This window comes from Protomyctophum bolini (assembly GCF_963924005.1).
Source record: "Protomyctophum bolini genome assembly, chromosome: 4".
NCBI classification, from domain to species: Eukaryota; Metazoa; Chordata; class Actinopteri; order Myctophiformes; family Myctophidae; genus Protomyctophum; species Protomyctophum bolini.
The window spans coordinates 25,270,845-25,291,172 of NC_137865.1; the positions used below are offsets into that span (position 1 = coordinate 25,270,845).

A 20,328-nucleotide genomic window follows, 5' to 3' on the forward strand; every position below is an offset into this window, starting at 1 on the left:
TTGGGCACTGGCCTACTTGGAATGATGCAAGTTGGAAATGGATGTCCCACCCAGATATTATGTCTGTGTCCCTTTTATGCCCATATATGAAGTTCTGTGTCAGGCATGCCCAAATATGGAGTGTTGTGAGGTCAGAAAAGGCCAGCTCCATGGACACTGGGCAGGGGCCCGGTCCAGAGCCCGGGCACAGACCTTTTTGGGGTGGTTCTGGACAACCGTGGGTCCGAATGACTCGACACCGGGTGCGAAGGTGTGGAACGTGTGTGTCAAATATCCGAGTTACGTGGATTACACACAGACAGACGTACAAACAGACAGACAGAGACTTGGTGCATTTAGATAGATGTGTCGGCTGTCGGTATGTCGGTGGAAACCCTTGGCCAATAAGGCACCACTATTATTGGTAACTATGGTATGTTTAAGGTCAATAATGGGTCTAAAGGATTTAGAACAGCAGACATTACATCTTATCTTTATTTAATTTTATTGGATGATGTACGATGAATAGAGTGCCGCTCACTTCACACAGGTGTGATTCTTTAAAGTTTTATAGCATTTGTGTATCTATGTATTGTATCTATGTATTTGTTGTCTTTTAACCAAAAGCAAAAAATAAAGTACTTTGAAGTTGAATTTGACTCACACACGTTCAATTGACAGTGCAGGCACCATCTATGTATGGGAGTACAGTATAATAAAGTAATTATTAGTGGGTTCTCGGAGTGGCTGGAAAATGAATAAAGCACATTATTTGAAATCTTGATAGCAAGCAACTGATCTGATGAGGGGGAGTGGGGGGGGAGTGGTTGGGGGATCAACATCATGCTGTAGATAAACACTGTAACAATGGAGTGGTTGGGGGATCAACATCATGCTGTAGATAAACACTGTAACAATGGAGTGGTTGGGGGATCAACATCATGCTGTAGATAAACACTGTAACAATGGAGGCTCTGTGGATTCATCCAATGACTATTAGTTACATTTATTCAAAATCAACCACTGGCTTTTGAGAAACTTTTTTGACAGAACAATTGCGGATCAATAATAAAGTATCTATTCTCTATGGGAGCATTCCAAGGCCCTGGCAGGGAGACATATAGATCTATGGGACCCCCAGTGGTGGGATAACAGGGGGAGGGGCAGGGATGCTGCGAGGAGCAGCTCTATGGGTGCCTGAGGGCTATAAATGCCATAGGGTCTGTTGACCACAATGCCCAGGAGACTCTTGGTCTCTGGTAATATCATCCTAACCATCATCAATGTGGTAGCAATCAGCCCCCCCCCACCCTACCCGATCCCTTCCTCGCCATGTCCCTCCGCAAATCACTTCCCTGTGGTGGAGATTGTTAATTCAGAGAGATGAACAATCTGCCATAGCTGTTCTGGGCACAGGGATAGTGACGGACAGCGGTCTGGACTGCAACTGGCATGGCATACAGACACCACAGCATCCACCCCAGAAGCCCCAGCCATCCAACCACCCCCCCCCCCCCCCCCCTCTCTTCCCCTGACTCGGCCGGCAGCGGGATTTGAGGTCTGTCTGCTGATATCTACGCCAGTTCAAGCCTTGCTGTTGTTTATGCTCCATTCTGTCTAACAGGGTCATTTTTATTACGCGAGCCCGCAAAACAGGCTCCGGGGGCCAAAGCTCTCAACAGCACCCCCCCCCCTCCCAATCTCTGGGGAGACGTTAAACCAGGTCCAGCATTGGATCATAATGACCACAGCGATGCACAACATCACTCCGCGTTAAAATAAAGCTAGGTTTTAAGTGGCTGTAAAACTGATAAATGGCTATGGCGATAAATTGAATTATTCATATGGTAATTTACGTATAGGTTTTTTGACAACTCGCCCTCACGACGATTCCTGCCTGGTGTGTTGCCCACACCCTGAGGTGAAGAGAGTTTCATGTCGTAGTGTTGAAATGAGAGTTATTGCTGTACTAACTCAGATCGGCCTGCATTCATTTCAAGGCATCAGACTGATCTTAAAATCGAATACACAGACACAGGCCTAACTACAAACACAGTCTAACACACGTCTCTGCCAGAAAACAGGGTACATCATAAACGCATAAAGATAATGTGGAGTATGCCTTAACAGACCAGAAACTGTATAGTAGAACTATTTGCGAGGCTTTACAGTTCGCCATTCATATACTGTACTCTAGCTTGAACACCGCAGTTTTGCAGCATAATTTCCAATGTGGAATTGATTTATAAAAATTTAAATAAACAGTCTCTGCTATAGACCTTTGGTACTGAGGCTTTTCCTATTCAGTGTGTGGGCAGCATGTCTCTGCTATTTGTCCCACTTTAATAACCACTAGAAAAGCACACGAAGCTCCAGCATGATGTTTTCAAACCCAGTGAGTTATGGTTTTACCACACTGATGTCAGTGTTTAATAACACTGACAGAGTTTTGCTGAATTCTGAACTTTCCTCATGGTATATAAATCATCTCATCTGCCTGAAATGAGGACAGACCGTCTTCATTAGCCCGCACTAGTCTTCTGAAATGAGGACAGATCGTCTTCATTAGCCTGCACTACCCTTCTGCCTTGCTTGCAATCAGCGGTACATTTATCCCAATAAGCTTGTGCAAATTGTGTCCCAGACCTAAATTGACAGGCTATGAATTAATTAATGAAAAGCAGAACTGATCTGGTTGGTCTTTGGTTTGCATGTCTGTCATTGTGTTAGTGTTGAGGTGGAAGGCCATATCACGTGCAAATGAAACTATGCCTGGATAAATAAAAAGCAGAACTATAGGTTGAACTTTGCTATGCTTAGTGCTGTAATTCTGTAATTGCATGTGTTGTTGACAAAAAGAAGTCTCCCAATCTCTGTTCATCTCTCTCATGCTCTCTCTCTCCCTCATTCTTCCTCTTTCCTCCTCTTCATCTCTCTTCTCTCCAGCTCTGACTCATTCTCCATTACAAGCCTCAGGTCTGGCGTCACACGAAGGCCCAAGTTAAAGAGCCTTAATTAGATCAGCCATTTACAGCAACTAAACGCTGCCTCTTAAGTCTCTATGGCCTCCTATTCTATTGGACTCTCACCAGTCCTGTATGCCTGGAAAGTCCAATACGAAACCACTGGCCTATAAGCCAGATTTATACCCCGCTGCACACCAGTGCCACACATTGAAAATAGCAGATCTCTAGTACAAGCTCATAACACGTTGTGTAGACAGTGCATGCTTGTGAGCTTAAATACGTCTAAGTGTAGATCTTCTATTTTAGCAACATTATGCACAACCATGTCTTATCACGAACCGACTCAGTTAAGTTACAGTAGGGCTCAAAGAATGCAGAGAGAGAAGTTGACACCCAGGAGTAGTGGCACTGTGGCACAGGAACTTTACTTAACTTCAGATCAATAACAACTTAGGAAATATACACACCTCGAAGGGCGGGAAGACAACGGAAAGAATAATAACCTTCACTGGGAACATCAACCCGGAACGCAACGTAAGATGACACAGCAATGTCCAAACATTAGTCAGTTCATTAAACCAGTAAGACGTGCAAACGCGGGAAGCGAACGCAGCTCGTACATATTTGGGTTTTGGACGTATAGCTGCTTTGGGGACTCCTTATATGGTTATGGCTGAGTCATGGTGACGTAATCACTCAGCTCCATATATGGGCACAAAAGCGGCACAGACAGACACACAGACATGATCTGCTAGGTCTCATAGTAAGTGCTCAGTGCATTCGCAATAAGGACGGTGGAAATCAGCGCACTCACAGGTGAGACAGTTCAGTAAAGAGTCTCACACACAGCACAGAGGGGGAAAACATAAGGGAGGCGACCCGAGCATGGCACACTCAGAGCAAGAGTGTGACATGTCTACCGTAAATCAGGCATTAGTACTGTATAGCCCAAAAAGTTGTTTTATAGAAACAAGACTATTCTACGGAGCCCCTGAGTGGCCATGGTAAGAAAAATAAATTATCTTATCCAAACAAGATATTATCTTGTCCGGACGATATATTATATTGTCCGGAAAAGATAATATCTCGTCTGGAAAAGATAATTTATTTTTCTTACCATGGCCACTCAGGGGCTCCGTACTATTCATATCATATTCTGCCCTCATTTAATCTCGTAAATGTAGTGCTATGTTGATGTACAACATACATATGTACGTGGGGCAGACCCAAGATCTTAATCAAGGCACAAACACAAACAAACATGAGACGTCTCTGTGATCAGGGGATGTGAGAGACGGCATCACAGTTTGGGAATGATGTCACTGCGTTTACTTCTTGCATTAGGCCTAATGTGCTGGACGGAAAAACACAACGGAAACTTTAGATATTACTTCACTTCAAGGAGAAAGTGCCCGGGAATTAATATGAGGAATGTATACAAGAAAGTTGTGCATGTGTGTGTGTATGCCGGGGGTCTTGTGAATATCTTATGAAGCCCATCTGTCTCCTCTCCATCTGTACTGCGTAGCCACAGCGCCTGCCCCCACCCCCCGCTGCTCAATGCCCTCTCTGGCCACATCAACTGTCATACTTAACCTCCTCCAAGAGACAGCAGAGAGGGAGCCAAACTACAAAACTGCCAGGACTTTAATTACTGCACTTTTTCCTGTCTGAAAGCTGTGGATATGAGAGAGAGAGAGAGAGAGAGAGAGAGATGGGGGTGTTAACAGGATTGTCCTGGCCTATCATGCCGTGTCCAGGGCAGACTGGTCTGTGCATTTCTTCCCTGACAGGCTTTTCAAAGCGGCTCATCCATCACTCCCTGACAGCATATGTCCGTCTCTCTCTCTCTCTCTCTAACCTTTCAGGTCTGTTATGAAATAATATTTAATACTGTCACTGTGACGGACAGCTCCTCCCACTGAGTGGTGGGGATAGAGTGCTGTGAAGTGTGTCTTTATATTGTGCGCGCGCACACTTTTGCTTTTGTGTGCCATGTTCATGCATGCATTTTTGCACAGTCAAGCAAGACAAAAGTTGTCAAGAGTTTATAATTGAGGTTTCTGTGAAGAAATACCATTTTTGTAAGAAATTGAATTATCAATGAATTAGTGGCTCAATGAGCAGTGAGCCGCTCTGTCAAACTCCCCTTCTGTGTGTAGAGGGGTGTTGAAAAGTCAGCTCCTCTGAGGAGGAAAACCCCCATAATGAGGAGCTCCAGCCCCCGTCTTACTCAATGCCATGTGCTGTGCCTACTGTATAGGCCCCACACAGGGCCCTCTCTCTGTGTGCGTAATGAATGCCCTCAGGGTCCATGCAGGTACTAAGCTGTACACGCCTAATGAAAGAAAGATGGCTCTCTCACAGTCAACAGGGCTCAATGGTCTTTAGTCAGCTAATAATCCCCCTGTCCATTATTCATCTCAACCACAATGCCCTACTATTATATTCAAATGATGCATGCAGTGCATGTGTGGGTGTGACTGTGAATGGGCCCATGTGCCCTGCTGCGTTTGTTTTCTTTACATGCATTTTACCATGCCTCTCCAGCATGCTATCTGGCCTGCACTGCAGCGTGCATGTGCGCCCATGTGCATGATCTGTGTGTGCATTTCCCTCTGTGCGTGCATGTACAGTAGGTGAGTGCGCACACAACTTGCCTATATGAGATGCAAAGGCTTGCCCAGTCCTGTTTAAAGTAAATAAATAGGGTTCACCTGGTGCCAAGCTGGCATGCTCCCTGGTGTAATGGAAGACAATGCCATGGTTTGGGTTGTTGATTAGGGATTAGGAACACAAACAAGCTACTGCTAGGATTTGCGTGTGAAGTGAAAATTAAGCATATTGTGGAGACAGGGGACAGGCGGGCACAGCCTTTTGCATACACATTACACAAATGTCTGGGGAAAATCCATTCACACAAAGCGAGAGGACAGTTAATGCAGAAAACGTGTGTTGAATATGTCTTCATAAACATTGCGTTTTCTAAACTACAACATACTGTCAAACTGCTCAAACAGTTGATGCAATGGGATGATTCGGTACTTAAATTGTGTTTCCGTTCACGCTGCATAACAAGATTTATTCTTCCATATAGCTGTTATGATATTGAGCATGAAAACATTCAGCTCCACACCTGAGGGGACATCATTAAAAACCTCTGAAGAGATAAAGATCTTTATAATAATCTGGGATATCTGTATCTCACCGGCAGTTCACCTGGCCAAAATATCCTCAGGACAAAAACAAGAAAGGGAAGGATAATGTGTGCATATTTCCATATTGATAAGATATCTGGCAAAATATCAAGTCCACTTATCTCAAAGTAATCAAAAGATAAAGCAACCAATATGCACAAGAGGATATGCAGTTTAAGGCAGGGCTGAATAGTTTTTGAATAGGTTTTGAATTTAAAATGTACAGGAGAAATTTAAAAGCAGGTAATAACATACAGTGTACCAAAATAACATCTATGGACCACCGCACTTGGACCACCTGGGATTTATAGGTTGAGCTATTATTATCATATTAAGGTATGATAATTGTATGATTGTATGATTGTTATCGTCCAACATTACAGTACAGTATATGGGACTACTTCAAATGTTGCTATTTTTGCAGTTGCCATTATGGAAATCCTGTTGACCGAGTGAAATGGGCCGAGCTGTTTTAAAAGCACGAAACAGGAAGAGAGGAGCACAGGTAGAGCTGCACCGTTGAGTAGAGGTAGGGAGATGAGAGTTAAGAGAGCTATTAGATTAATTTGGGCATGGGCACTTTATACTCAACCATGAGCACATATCCAGGGGACATGTGGGCTGACCCAAATGTCTCTTTCCATGCAGAAAAATAACTCTGTTTACCTTCCTCATACCTACCTACCGTCCCTAGAGCAATCTAGGCCGCAATATAATCACACTTGTGTCAAAATGTTTATTTAGAATTTCATAGTCGGGGCTGCTTATACACCTGAAAGCAACTACTGGTTGGGAAAGATTCTCAGCAAAAATTAGAATGTTAGGAAACGGGCTTGGAACCACACACTGCTCTATTATGCATGCCATTCTGCTGTCTATTTTGGACCTGCGGTAGGATACGCGGATATTAATCTATGATTCTTCCCGCAGCAGGAATACACCTGGCTGTGGAATTTTAAATAACAGAAGGGCAGTTTCTGGAAACAATATATAAATATTAAATAAAGATTATGTTGTATGTGAGTTCCATCCATCCATCCAGCTTCAACCGCTTATCCGTAGTCAACAGCAACAGCTCCACCAGAGAGCTCCAGACTTCCCTCTCCAGAGCAACATTAGTGACTTCCTCCTGGGGGATCATGAGATGTTCCAAGGCCAGTGAATTGATGTGTTTCCTACAAATGCACCTTGATCTGCCCCGGGGTCTCCTCCCAGTGGCACCTGCCTCGAGGACCTCCCTAGGGAGACGCCCAAGAGGCATCCTAACCAGATGCCTGAACCACCTAAGCTGGCTCCTTTCCAGGCGAAGAAGCAGCAACTCTACTCCAAGTCTCTCTCGCATGACTTCTCATCCTATCTTTAAGGGAGACACCAGCCGTATTCGTGACCTTATTATTTCGGTCAGGACGCACACTTCATGACCATAGGTGAGAGTAGGAACAAAGATTGCTCGGTCGACAGAGAGCTTTGCCTTCTGGCTCAACTCTCTTTTCGTCACAACAGTGCGGTATGCGACTGCAATACCTCCCCGTATGTGAGTTCATAAAATTAAACGTCTATTTTAGACGGGCGATAGCACCTCCTATGTCCAGCTTTTGTTGTGTGTAACCCAAATTTTGGACAATTTTGAGTGTTTGTGTAAACACAAACATTGTGTAACACAAACATTGATGGCAAGTTGAGGACGCAAATTGTGATTGGCCGGAATGAGATGAGATGAGATATACTTTATTAGTCTCCCGAGGAAGAAATTTGTCTTAGACAAAGGGCCCGCATAAGCGTAGCCCTAGTCCATGTCGCCACGGTGCAGCGCCAAATGAGATGATGTATGATGATGTATGATGATAAGAGCGCCCCTCACTTCACACGGGTGAGATTTGTCTTTTTTTTAACTAGAGCTGTGCCCGATGGGCACTGGCCTACGAACGAGGCCAGTGCCCAACGATGTGCTGGTTCTGGACAAACGGCGATCCGACTGACTTGATACCAGGCACTGCACTCCCTGTGGTGGTGTGGAACGTGTGTCAGATTTGAAGTCAGGGCAAACGGTTCTCGAGTTACGTGGAATACAGACGTACGTACAGTACACACGTACGTACAGTACACATGCACAGAGACTGTTGCATTTATATTAGGAAGATGAAAAGATCACAACTCAAAATGTTGCCGTTTTTGCAGCAGTAGCATAAATAAAATGTGATTCAGATTGAGACTTCCGAGGGATAAGCCCAGTATACAGTACAGTATACTGTAGCACAGATCCACACTGACGTGGCATCTCAAAATGAAGAACAGGGTCAGGGAGAGAAATGTGAGCCTCAGAAACACATTATTAACTAGTAATACGGAGCAGGCCTTCTGCACGTCACTGTATGACAAATGAGAACAGCTATTGTAACCAGCAAGAATTGCTGGTCAAATCTAAATGGGAAATATCAATCACGTTTATGTGAGACATATTCATTTATGGACGATGGAGCAATGTAGTCCGACCCAAGTGTACTATGTATGTACACAATAGGATTATAGCCTACAACTCTACTACTTTACTGTGCTATAAATGTGTGTGTTCTGTCTGAATGGCATTTTTGACATGTGCTATTTGGATTCTTACTTTGCAATTTATTTTGCTACCTTATTCTGAATTTTCTAATTGATTCTTCATATCCTTTGTTATTTTATCAGTTTTTTTAAATACATCTTGAAGTTATACGCACGCACGCACACACACACACACACACACACACACACACACACACACACACACACACACACACACACACACACACACACACACACACACACACACACACACACACACACACACACACACACACACACACACACACACACACACACACACACACACACACACACACACACACACGACAGGCGCAGACAGTTGTACTGTACACACACAGTAATATCTAATTATCCTGTACTTCTGCAAGTAATCTTGCCATTTCCTCCTGATAATTACACCCCCAAAGCCATCCCCACAAAGCCTGAAAGGACCCTTCTGAAATGTAGTACATTTTTCCAAAAATGTTTTACTTCATAGGGGTCAGGAAAAAAGAATGCTTTTTCAGTCAATGCATCTTAAAGGAAGAAGAGCCGTTTGCACAAGCACAGACAATAGCAGTGATTCAAGTACAATTTGATACAGTTCAGTTGAAAATGGTCTTAAAATTCCAAACCAGAAAGTCGGTTTCATTCCTTCCCGTGGGACCCACAACTGTCTGGAGATGCTGCGTGGTGGTTTAAAGGGCCTTAAATAAATAAACTGACTGTAAGCATCTTATCTGAGAAGAAAGACATTCTTTATCAATCAAATTATCAAGCCAGAGATCAGTTATATTCTACACTTGGATAAACAAACAAAACACAAACCGAACCAGAGTTAAACCTTTCACTTTCACTTCTCCATGAAAGAATATTATGGAACCTTGTAATGCTGGGTTAAATCACATGCCATGTGGCAGTCACGCACATACTGTACACACTATACACGCACGCACACGCTTATTGCTTAACACATGCCAGCCACACTCCTGCCTAATGCGTCTCCATTCTACTGTGCAGCTTTCCAGGTGAGAAAACCAGTGGGCAGCTGCCAGCATCCAGCGTCCTGCAGAAGGGGAGGGAGGAGGCTGGGAGCACAGAGGCTTCTCAGGGACCAAGACAGCAGCATCATTATGAGCCCCCAGGAAAAATAATCCAGCCCTAATGCAACACGCCGCGCGGACGGGCCAGGGCGCACTGCCGCTCGTCAAATGAGCCTCAGATAGCGTGGCCTGCAGCTCCCAACATCTCGACAAGTATACAGGAAATCCAGATAAATACATAAATAAATAGCAGTGTTGTAGTTGGCAGGCCCGGGTTGTTTGAGAATACCTCTGTATATTTGGATTGCTACTCGAAGCGCCCTGCACTGGTGGACATTCGACATCTATACAGCCCTTTCATGGGGTTGGAGACAGGTTGCCTCGCATGTGAAATGAATCAGGCGTTTTGATGAACAGGCAAGCAATTAAAATGGACCACGCTTTAGGTGTTGAATGTTTGGATTGAGAAAATATAGATTTGATATTTGACATCATTATGCATCATTAATGCTAAATGGTGGTCAGGCAGGAAAGGCCCTTCAATCGACGCACAATTTTTGCAAACATACACATCCTAAATATATCACAACATATACCACCACATGTCACACAAATATGAAACTAAACTTGGACCAAAAATATCATAAAAATAAGTTTATACTGTATATTGTGTATCGTTTGCATGCCACCAACAAGCTACTGTTGGATTCTTATTGAAAGCACGTAACATGTAATCTGTGTTATATGTGTCGACGTCTTCCCATTATAACTCTTTTGTTAGTTGAGCCGTTGCCTCATCTTCTATTCTGTCAGATGTGGAGGGTGTGGTCCCACATATAGGTGCCCAATCCCTGACAGTCCAACAACGCCATTGCACATGGCGTTTCAGAATAACAACGTCTGCATGTTGGGAGCACACAGGCTGCCAGTTTCCCCTCTCCTCTGTTGTTCTACTCATTCTCTCTGCCAAAGCTCAGGGGAGGGGGGAGGGGGAGAAAATCCCCTAGTGAACGACAGCTGAGACCCGGGACATGTTTTAAGTTTGGACATTAATATTGGATTTTGTTTTGTTTTCTTTTCTTTGGGAGGGGGGGGGGGGCATTCTGTAATGTTTTATGTGCCTCCCAAACATTGGAACAAGGCTATGTACACTCTTCTCTCCCTCTCTATCCATCTCATACATCATATGGAGGAGCTGGACGTCAACTCACCCTGGGCCCACCGCAGTCTCCCTCCGACAGCAGAAGTCACGAGGTCCGATATGGCAGTGTGGAGCAGCATGGAGCGACTGAAGACAGACAGAGGGAGAGAGAGAGAGAGAGAGAGAGAGAGAGAGAGAGAGAGAGAGAGAGAGACAGAATTATGGAATGACAGAAGACCATGGAAAAGCTGGAAATATATAGGGGGAAGGAAAGGTCATCCCCCACTGAATGGGACCAATGTGTGAAGGTTTTTGCTGACCAAAGCAACAAAACGCTGGTCCTGTAATTAACAGCAGAACATATTTGTGGACATGCAGTGGAATATGTAATCTCCAATCATGGTTTGTGAGGATAGGGAATGACTCAACCATCACGCTCATCGATGCTCTGCTGCTTGGCAGTTGTTTTTTGTCCTGTTGAAAAGTCTACAGCTCTATTGTGTGACTTTCCAGAGACAATTCTGTGATAATAATACGTTACATATGTATACTGTATCGTGTAGGCTACACTACAGTAGAGAGGCATTCAACAAGGCCAAGAGTCTGAAAGGTAGAACCGACCCACACTGACTGAAAGAAAAATAAACAATAATAAATTCAATTTTAGGTTATTTATTTATTTATTCACGCAAGTATTGTCGGCCAGACCGCCAGGTAAAAGGCCAGTTACAGAGATTGTATGTGTGGATGTATCTGTAGTGAATCTTGCAAACCAGTTTGCGACAAAAGTCAATGCTTGTTGCATACCGATAAGCATGTTTTAACCCCAAATTGGAATTGCATGTTGAAGGGCCTCTATAGAACGCCTCTCCAAAAGCAGTTTTCACTTTTGTCCATAGGGGTTGACACAAATGCAAAAAGTTTAACCATTACGTCACAGAAACACTATTTCCCCTTTGCAGCTTCAACGGGACTTGATGATATATAATATTAGTGCCAGAATGGATGGGGAGGGGGGTGTTGTATACTGTACACACACACACACACACACACACACACACACACACACACACACACACACACACACACACACACACACACACACACACACACACACACACACACACACACACACACACACACACACACACACACACACACACACACACACACACACACACACAAACAGATATGCATATTACGCATACAGATTCCAGATTATTCACACTAGATTATTCCTCGGTCCTCATAATGTATATCATGAAGTGAGGAGGTATATTCTATACACTGTAGGAAGGAGGTGAAAGGACACTATGCAAATACTGTATATGTGAAAAATACAGGGGTTGACAGGCTTCTCTACTTTCTCTCTTGGTGAAAAATACAGGGGTTGACAGTCTTCTCTACTTTCTCTCTTGGTGAAAACAAGCCTTCTCTCACCAAAACTGGATTAATGGCGAACACATGTTAGGAGGAGGTCACTGTCTTCCAGTGGCAGCAATTTAGGATTAGTGGAAAACAGTGGGATGGAAACAGCTCAGCTCTCACTCTCTCACTTTCACTTAACCCTCTCCCTTATCCCAGAGACCACCGCTCCCTTTAAACTCCCCCATTAGTCTCATCACCAGCTGAATACTGTGCCCCGGGTTAATTCTCTGATGAGGGCAAGTGTGGTTTTTCTCAGAGGAGGAATATAAACAAGGGAGATGTTAGAAATGAGGTGATGCGGAGTGGAGGGGGAGGAAGAGATGAGTCTCTGGATGCTGTGGCCCAAAGCCCTGTGGCGTCGGGAAAGACACTGGCAGCAGTCGAGCACTTTCGCAGCTCCAATATTAACAGTGACAGTTCATACATTCTCTTACACGCAATCGATCAAATACACTTACAGCTGTAGGGTGCAAACGTTCATTGATAGCAATTTAGGCAAAGTTAACTACTGTTGCACACACATGCAAGATGATGCACTCGCAAACACACAGAGACCCCGAGGCGGACTGTGATAATCCCTAGCAAACCTAGCTACCGTCAGGGAGGTACGGTGGCTTGCCAGGGACATGTGAGAGCCCAAGCCGACACCGAACCAGAACAAATAAACCGCACCGTAAGTTTTTCCCCCTACTGCAGCAACAGGGACGGAGAGAGAGAGAGAGAGAGACAGAGAGAGAAAAAAGAGGGAGATGTATAAGAGCGGATAAAAGCCCACAGCACGCGGTCTAGAGTGTGGCTCGCATGCAACCGTCTCCCGCCCACAGAGCTACTCTCTCCAAAACTCTGAGATGGTGCTGATAGTGAAGATTCATTAGGCTGGAAGAGGAGAGAGGAGGTCGTAAAATATAAATTACTACTACAAAAAAAAAAGCTGCCGCTATGGTATATGGAGTGAGAGAAAGAGATCATGGCAGCTGATTTAAGAGCAAACAGAGGTTATAGCGATAAAAATATAGCATGGAGGTGGGGAAGATAAATAATGTGGGATCAGTGGAACACAAAAGGTGACTGGTAGGAAAAGTGGAGTGGTCTGTGGTGTGTCTAACATAGTCCATATGCAGGCAGTGATATCATTTTGCTATCAGACCCCATGATGTCATGACACTTTTATTACAACAATAAGAGGGAATTGTCATAGCTCATTATGATGGCACAATGCCCTGTAGGCCTGTACCACCAAAGCCATGTGGCAAAAACCCATGTGTGATCTAAAGTGATCTGTATTTGGGGCATGAGGTCAGTGTCACAGAAAATCTCAAAACACAATGACAAATCTCCAACTGCCATTTCTTATTGCCGGCCATTCCCCCATAAGAAAATACGACTGCGGGCGATACGGGTAGGCGTAAGAGAGGAGTCAAAGCAAAAAGCGAGGTAAAACCCAGGGACTACTGAGCTGCTGTGGTGGAGGAGGAGGAGGAGGGGTGAGGTGACAGGGGGATGGAGGCCACTAAGCTAGGGCAGTGAGCGACTGTGAGGAGTGCGGACAGCGAGGGAAGGAGGCCCATGCCTGACCTCAACTCCTGCTACGGAAATTATCCCGCCAATTATCCGGTGCGTATTCCCCCTACACTCCGAACATTCAACGGCCAGCCTTTATGACCTTAGGAAACTTTCTGTGTTGTTTTACTGTGGTGACCTCACTGCAGTTAGCGTGCGCTGCAGTTCTGCGGGGAAGAGGGACTGCTACTTGTCACAGCTCAAATGCATGACATCAGAGGCTGAAGAGAGAGTTCAGAGACCTGTGCAGTCACAGTAGTCGTGGTCGTCATGCACTCGCCTGCAGGGTGCATGCTGCACGGAATAGGAAGTTGGAACGGAAACAAATATCTTATTTGCATCCAAAAGAAACAATTATGAAAGTTGTAAGTAAGGCCAACACAACTAGATCTGCAACATACATTTTTACACATACTTAACTGTACACACACACACACACACACACACACACACACACACACACAGGCCATTGCGACCAAGCACAGGGGAAGAGAAACAGGTAATGGCTTATGGCAGATTTCAATCACATTGATTAAAACAGCTTCCATTGTAGCCAATGAAATTATGCCATGCAATACTCTTTCATCTTCTATTTTTACAACTGCATTTGATACAAGAGATTGACTCACGGAGGGTTTGATTACTGGTGTGAGAGTAAAACTGGAATCAATTACGGTACACTGGCATTAAAGTGCATGGCTACATAAAATGAACCAATTAAAAGGAAGTCGATCCCGGCAACTACCGCCTTGTTTCTATTTTCTGTTCCATTTCAAAGGTTATGGAGAGGTTATATTAAGTATGAGCACATAGATCATTATCTGGCAAATCGCAGGCTGTGATTCAAATTTTGGGTTTTAGAAGATCTCATATTTGACCAACTCAAATATAGAGTCTAGACATGGCAATACACTGTGGCCAGGGCCAGATTAACCCCCATGAGTGCCCCTGTGCAGATCATTTTTAATGCCGGCTGGATGGCACTTCTAATGAAAGCTCTCTTGGAAGAGCCACCCATTGACTTCTCTAATATACGGCAACCTTCCCCGTGTTTCTTCAATAGTAAGATCCAGAAGAACACAGTTTGCTGGCCACTGCTACAGAGCTGATCATGAGGTTATATCTTCTCTTCTTCTCTGGAATCCTGTCTCAAAGCAGACCAGAGGTAGAAAACTGTCGTTCCCTGATGTCATCGCTAGGGACACATGCAAGAAGGAACTGGGGATGGAAATATAGGACCGGGAAGGGTTTTCAGTTGCTATATGTACATGTACATCGCATGTAATCAGCATGTAACTTCAATGTGTTCCTGTCTGCGGCGCTCCTGGTCTCGGACAGGTTGAGAGAATGCTCAGCACTGAACTCAGTAATACTTAACTTGTACAATGACCGACTGTACAGAAAGCCTACCTGACTGACACAATATTATGTAGGCTAACACAGGGCAGTGTGTATGAACATATGCAACTATCCGATTCTGTCATCTCAGGTAAGTGCTCAAGACATTTCACTCAGCAGGCCCTGTCATTACAATAGAGGTATCGCATTCATTTTTCACAGGCAACATAGCACGATAAATAGCTCTGATCCATCCCAGTGAAAACATATGGATCTGCAGGACGGGATCCCGCAGAGAGAGATTACTAACACCAGGCATTCTCTGTCTGAACACAGAACTTCTGTTTGCGGTGGACGTGCTGCATTGTACTGAATGAAAAGCAACGGGATGGAATAGAGTAAAATTACTAGGAGTAGTCATAGAAGTATATTTTCAAACAAGTCGGTAGCTACATATAAAGTAAGACAGACTGTGAAGTATATTGTGAATTAGCCTGGCCCGGCCAGTGTGCTTTCTGGTCTAGAGGGGCGCATGGAGCAATCGCTGTATGATATTGGTTCACCGATCTGTCCACCTCTCCCCTCCCTGGTAGAAAACAGCGGAGAAAACAGACTTTATTTCGAGCGACGCCCCTCTGCACTGTAGTTCACTCCCACTCCTAGATCAGGAAATGTGTCTCGTACCCCGAGCTCATTTTTGAGCTGAATGCGAACAAAAATAAAAGCCTGGGTAACACGGCAAGCTGCCATCATGGAAGGTGACCGCATGTCTCCGTAAACATTCAGCACACCCGACAGGACAATACTGACTGGTAACTACTGTACCTGCCCCTGAGACGTCACCCCCCCTATCTGTTCTTAGCACAGACAGGGTGGTCCGCTCTGCGAGTGTATGTGCATGCACACGTGTGTCACTACATCTGTGTGCGCGTGTCATTTTGAATTAGGTGCAGTAATTCTGCAAAGCTGATGATCAATAGTGTGTGAGTGTGTTCAACTCAACGTCTCACGTTAAGCCCAGGAGGAGGAAAGATCCCCCCCGTGATTACTGAGCCATGATGTCATTGGAGGCCTAAAGAGTTTTGCATAATATTATTTTTACCCTTTGATTAATTCTTTGTGAATGCTTTAAATAACTTGATTCCCAAAAGACCATCTTAAATTCTGCCCATAAAGTTAGTTATTTATTCTCTATTGCAGCCAGGGCCGAAGAGCACAAGCTCTATATTAGACACTATAGACACTATTAGACAGATCTAAATCCTACCAGTCATGCTTGGAGCAAAGACGGTCTCAGCCTACACAGTCTGGAATCTGAGTGGAAAGGCGAGAGAGCCTGCAAAGTTGGCCAGGAGTGTTTGTTTTCCATTCCTGGATATCAGCACAGAAGCAACAGCAGTGGTGGAGAAACACCCACCAGGGCCATGTAGGAAGCAGCTTAAAAAATAAATACGATGCAGCACTGATGGTACAATAGTTTATTTGGTAGTATTTTGTAGTGTGAGACTGACATTAACTGTTCAACAACATGGGAGAGCCCGGACGGTTAGCTCAACCGTCTGGGCACCTTGGCTGCTGAGCCAGCCTGGAGGCGTGCCATGGCCTTTGCATTTTCAAATTCTGCACGCACACTCCCTGGATGCCAACGATGAACCTCTGTCCCAAATTTTGCCTGTTATAGCGCCACCAGGAGGCTGACTTTTGACAAACAATTTTTTTGATATTGCTCCTCCAGATTCATTACACACTATCTCTATAGTCATGTGTTCAAGACGGATCTGTCCAATATTTCATATTCTATCCTAATTGGCTAACATTGGCTTTCAAAGTTAGCAGGATTGGCCTTTTTTGAACAAAAAGCCACAAATCATGAATACAGCATGCAATTTATGTGAAATCTTTCACTGACTTTCCTACTAGACTGAGGAATATATCCCACCCTTACACATTGGCCTCCATTGGCCTGGCACCACCAACAGGTGGATTTTTGCAAAACACATTTTTGAAACAAAATGCCTAAAATCCTCCAATTGATCAATATCGTAAGAAGAAATGGCACCCTTTTCACATTGGCCTATTATAGCGCCACCAGGAGGCCACAACCTGACCTGTGCACCAAGGGGCACTTTATCTAGTTGTTATTATGCCTAAACTGTACAGCACTTTGGTCAACTTTATAAATGTGCTTTATAAATAAAGTTGGATTGGATTGGATAAAGAGTGTACATTACAAATGGAACCAAATGGACAGAGATAATTACAACTCCAGATTTTACAGTGTCCCAGGACAGCAACGCAAGACTGGTCCTTTTGAAAGGTGTGAGAGGTGTGTGGTGGCACAGCATAGCGTTATGTTGAAAGTGTGTTGAATTACATTCAATAATATGGGTAGCCTACTGTAGCTTTACGACCGGCACATTGGCAATTTCTTTGCACAAAGTGCATTCCTTAAGTTTTTTACAGCATAAAGTACCTGGCAATGGTGATGTGTTACAGTGTGTCAGTATGATCTACATCCAAATATCAATCAAACAAATTGCAGTTTGATCAAACTAAATTGAAAACACCCTAGAAAATAGGCGAGTCGTAAAACAGGCTAGTGTTTACGAGCTCTGTTAATAATGTATATATAAATAGTTCCCTGAGAAGTCTGACTGTTGTTCATGCAGCTTTTTCTGCCTTTATCCACAATTGCATCTCCTATAACTCTGAAGAAACAAGAATCTAATTGATTAAGTGCTTCAATGTTAGAAGTGCAGTTTGATGGATGGGGGGATCTCATCTTTAGATTCTCTCACACGGAGCTATAAGGTGGAGAACAGACGATGAAGCAACAGCGGGGGGGGGGGACGACAATAAGAGAGGAAGTGTGGAAAGATGGGAGCATGAGAACTGGAGGAGTTTTGGGGGATTGAAGTATGGAGAAATGTAACTGTAATAGTAGAAAGGATGGAGTAGACGGAGGCCTGGAGAAGAGAGCGCCATTTATCCACCCAGTCAGTCCCAGCATGTGGGCTCACAGCGGGTTTTCCTGACCGCTGAGAGGGCCCTAGATGGAGGGATGGGGTGGGGTACAATGTGGATCTGGCAAAAGTGTGTGTGTGTGTGTGTGTGTGTGTGTGTGTGTGTGTGTGTGTGTGTGTGTGTGTGTGTGTGTGTGTGTGTGTGTGTGTGTGTGTGTGTGTGTAGGGGGGGGGGGAGGGTTCAGTCCAGGGGGTTAGATGGGGGTCTGTCAGCCCATTCCAAGTCTCTGGTTCCCAGAAAAACACAGATCTTTCATTGATTCCCTCCCCTAGCCCTGATGCTAGCATCCCTCCTTCACTCAGCCAAGGAAATGACCAGTGACTGCAGTTTGAGGGAAGGCAAGAGTTTGGGCCCCGTCTCTCGTATACAGACTCGTTAAGATCAAATGCATATTTACTTTATATTTTTACTTTTTGTGTTTATTAAGATTTAGTTTTTCTGTATAGATTTCTTTCAATCTCTCTAAAGTTGGAGAGTTAGAAAGACCTTAAGCATTACATCTGTCTCATGGAGTCTCATTCTCCACTGAAATCTGGGTTAAGGCTATGAAAAAGAGGCCAGCACTGAGCGACTCACACAGCGACTTCTGTTGTACTTTACTTAAGGTTGAGACGTTAGCTGTCCACACAGATTTGATCGTAAATTGCCTTTCTACAGTTGATGTTTTCCCAAACATTTGGGGATGTATGGAAATGGAAAGACTCAGGACGGGCCAACAAAACGACTCAGTGAGATATTTTAGGGTGCCGTTCACCATTATCACCACTGTAGCCTGGAGCAGTCTGTGTGGTTTCTGGTCTAGCGGGGTCGAAAACAGGCTGTGGATCTGAGCATCCCGCACCCCTCCCCGGTAGAAAACAGCTGAGAACTGTGACATCACCAAATTTGAAGCGACGTGCCTCTGCACTGTTATTGGTTAGCGAAATAATTGGGCTTCCAATGCCACATTTTCCAATGGGTTTCCCCAGGCTTTTCTTTGGGCTATCGCCACTGTACGGCCTGTACGGGCACAATCACACAAGATAAGCTACATCATGTGTTTGCCATGAGAGGAGCCTTATTTTCCTGAAACACTTCCTTATTTTCCCTAAACGGGTTACGAGTCCAGATTTTTTCCACTTTGCCGTCCATTTGTGAGTGTGAATCAAAGCTTGTCAAAGAGATTCCATATCACTCTATTTTCCACACCGATGGGAGCCACTGATGCGTTCCAGTGAGTCTGGCCCGTGTCAGTCTGTCCGCCTGATTCCACATAATTCTCCATTACCGAGACTAAGCTTAATGATTTCACTATCTCCATCTGAGTCCACCACACTCCCGTCTCACCCTCCCACACATCCTCACATACTCACTCAAAAACGGACACAAAAAGCATGCACGCGTATGAACACGCCTGGAAGGAAGCACACATACTGCTTTCCGTTGAAGTGTGTCATTTCGTTCGAGTCCTGCTCTTAAATCATGCTCTTAAACCCTGCATATCGTCGCTGGCGAGTGGAAACCTTGTATGACTAAAACGCTTACTTTTCAAGAAATGGAAAAAAGAACCTGTGTTCCGATGGATCCAATATAGTTATTAGTCACAAGCTCTTATTCCTACTTTTCATTGGTTATGAATATTTACAAGCTCACAACAGCTATTTTTACAACTTTTGTGTGACACTGTAATATGACAAAATAGGGCATTAATTTACGAGGAAAAAAAACGTAAAAAGTTGAACTATATGGGCGATACATGGTTTCAGCCCAACAGCAGCGATATGTTTATTGCATGCTGTTCTGTTGCCAGTGATGTACGGTGTGTACAGTGTCAGCATTGACGGTACATGACGGGCGTTTCGTTCAATGATTTAACGGGTAGAAGAAGTTGCTGCTATAAAACCTGACCGGCATTACAGAATGCATGGAATGAAATCTGATCTTAAATCATCACATGGGATCATTCTGGAAGGCACAATCTCAGTATGGGCGCACACGCACGCGACACACACACACTCACACACTCACACACACAGTCAGTTGCCTAGAAAGGATAATATGCAGTAGAAAAACTCAAGCCATGCCAGATACATTGTGGCTTTTACTGCTGT

General features: G+C 44.4%; 1 protein-coding gene across 2 annotated transcripts in view; it reads right to left on the reverse strand.

Moving 5' to 3' along the window:
* The window catches only part of znf469 (zinc finger protein 469), a 259,292-nt gene that overhangs the window by 182,106 nt on the left and 56,858 nt on the right, over positions 1-20,328 (reverse strand). For both annotated transcript variants that reach the window (XM_080761755.1, XM_080761753.1), the window contains exon 3: positions 10,959-11,035. The gene's annotated coding sequence lies outside the window, so the exon portion shown is untranslated. The remainder of the gene's footprint in view (positions 1-10,958; positions 11,036-20,328) is intronic.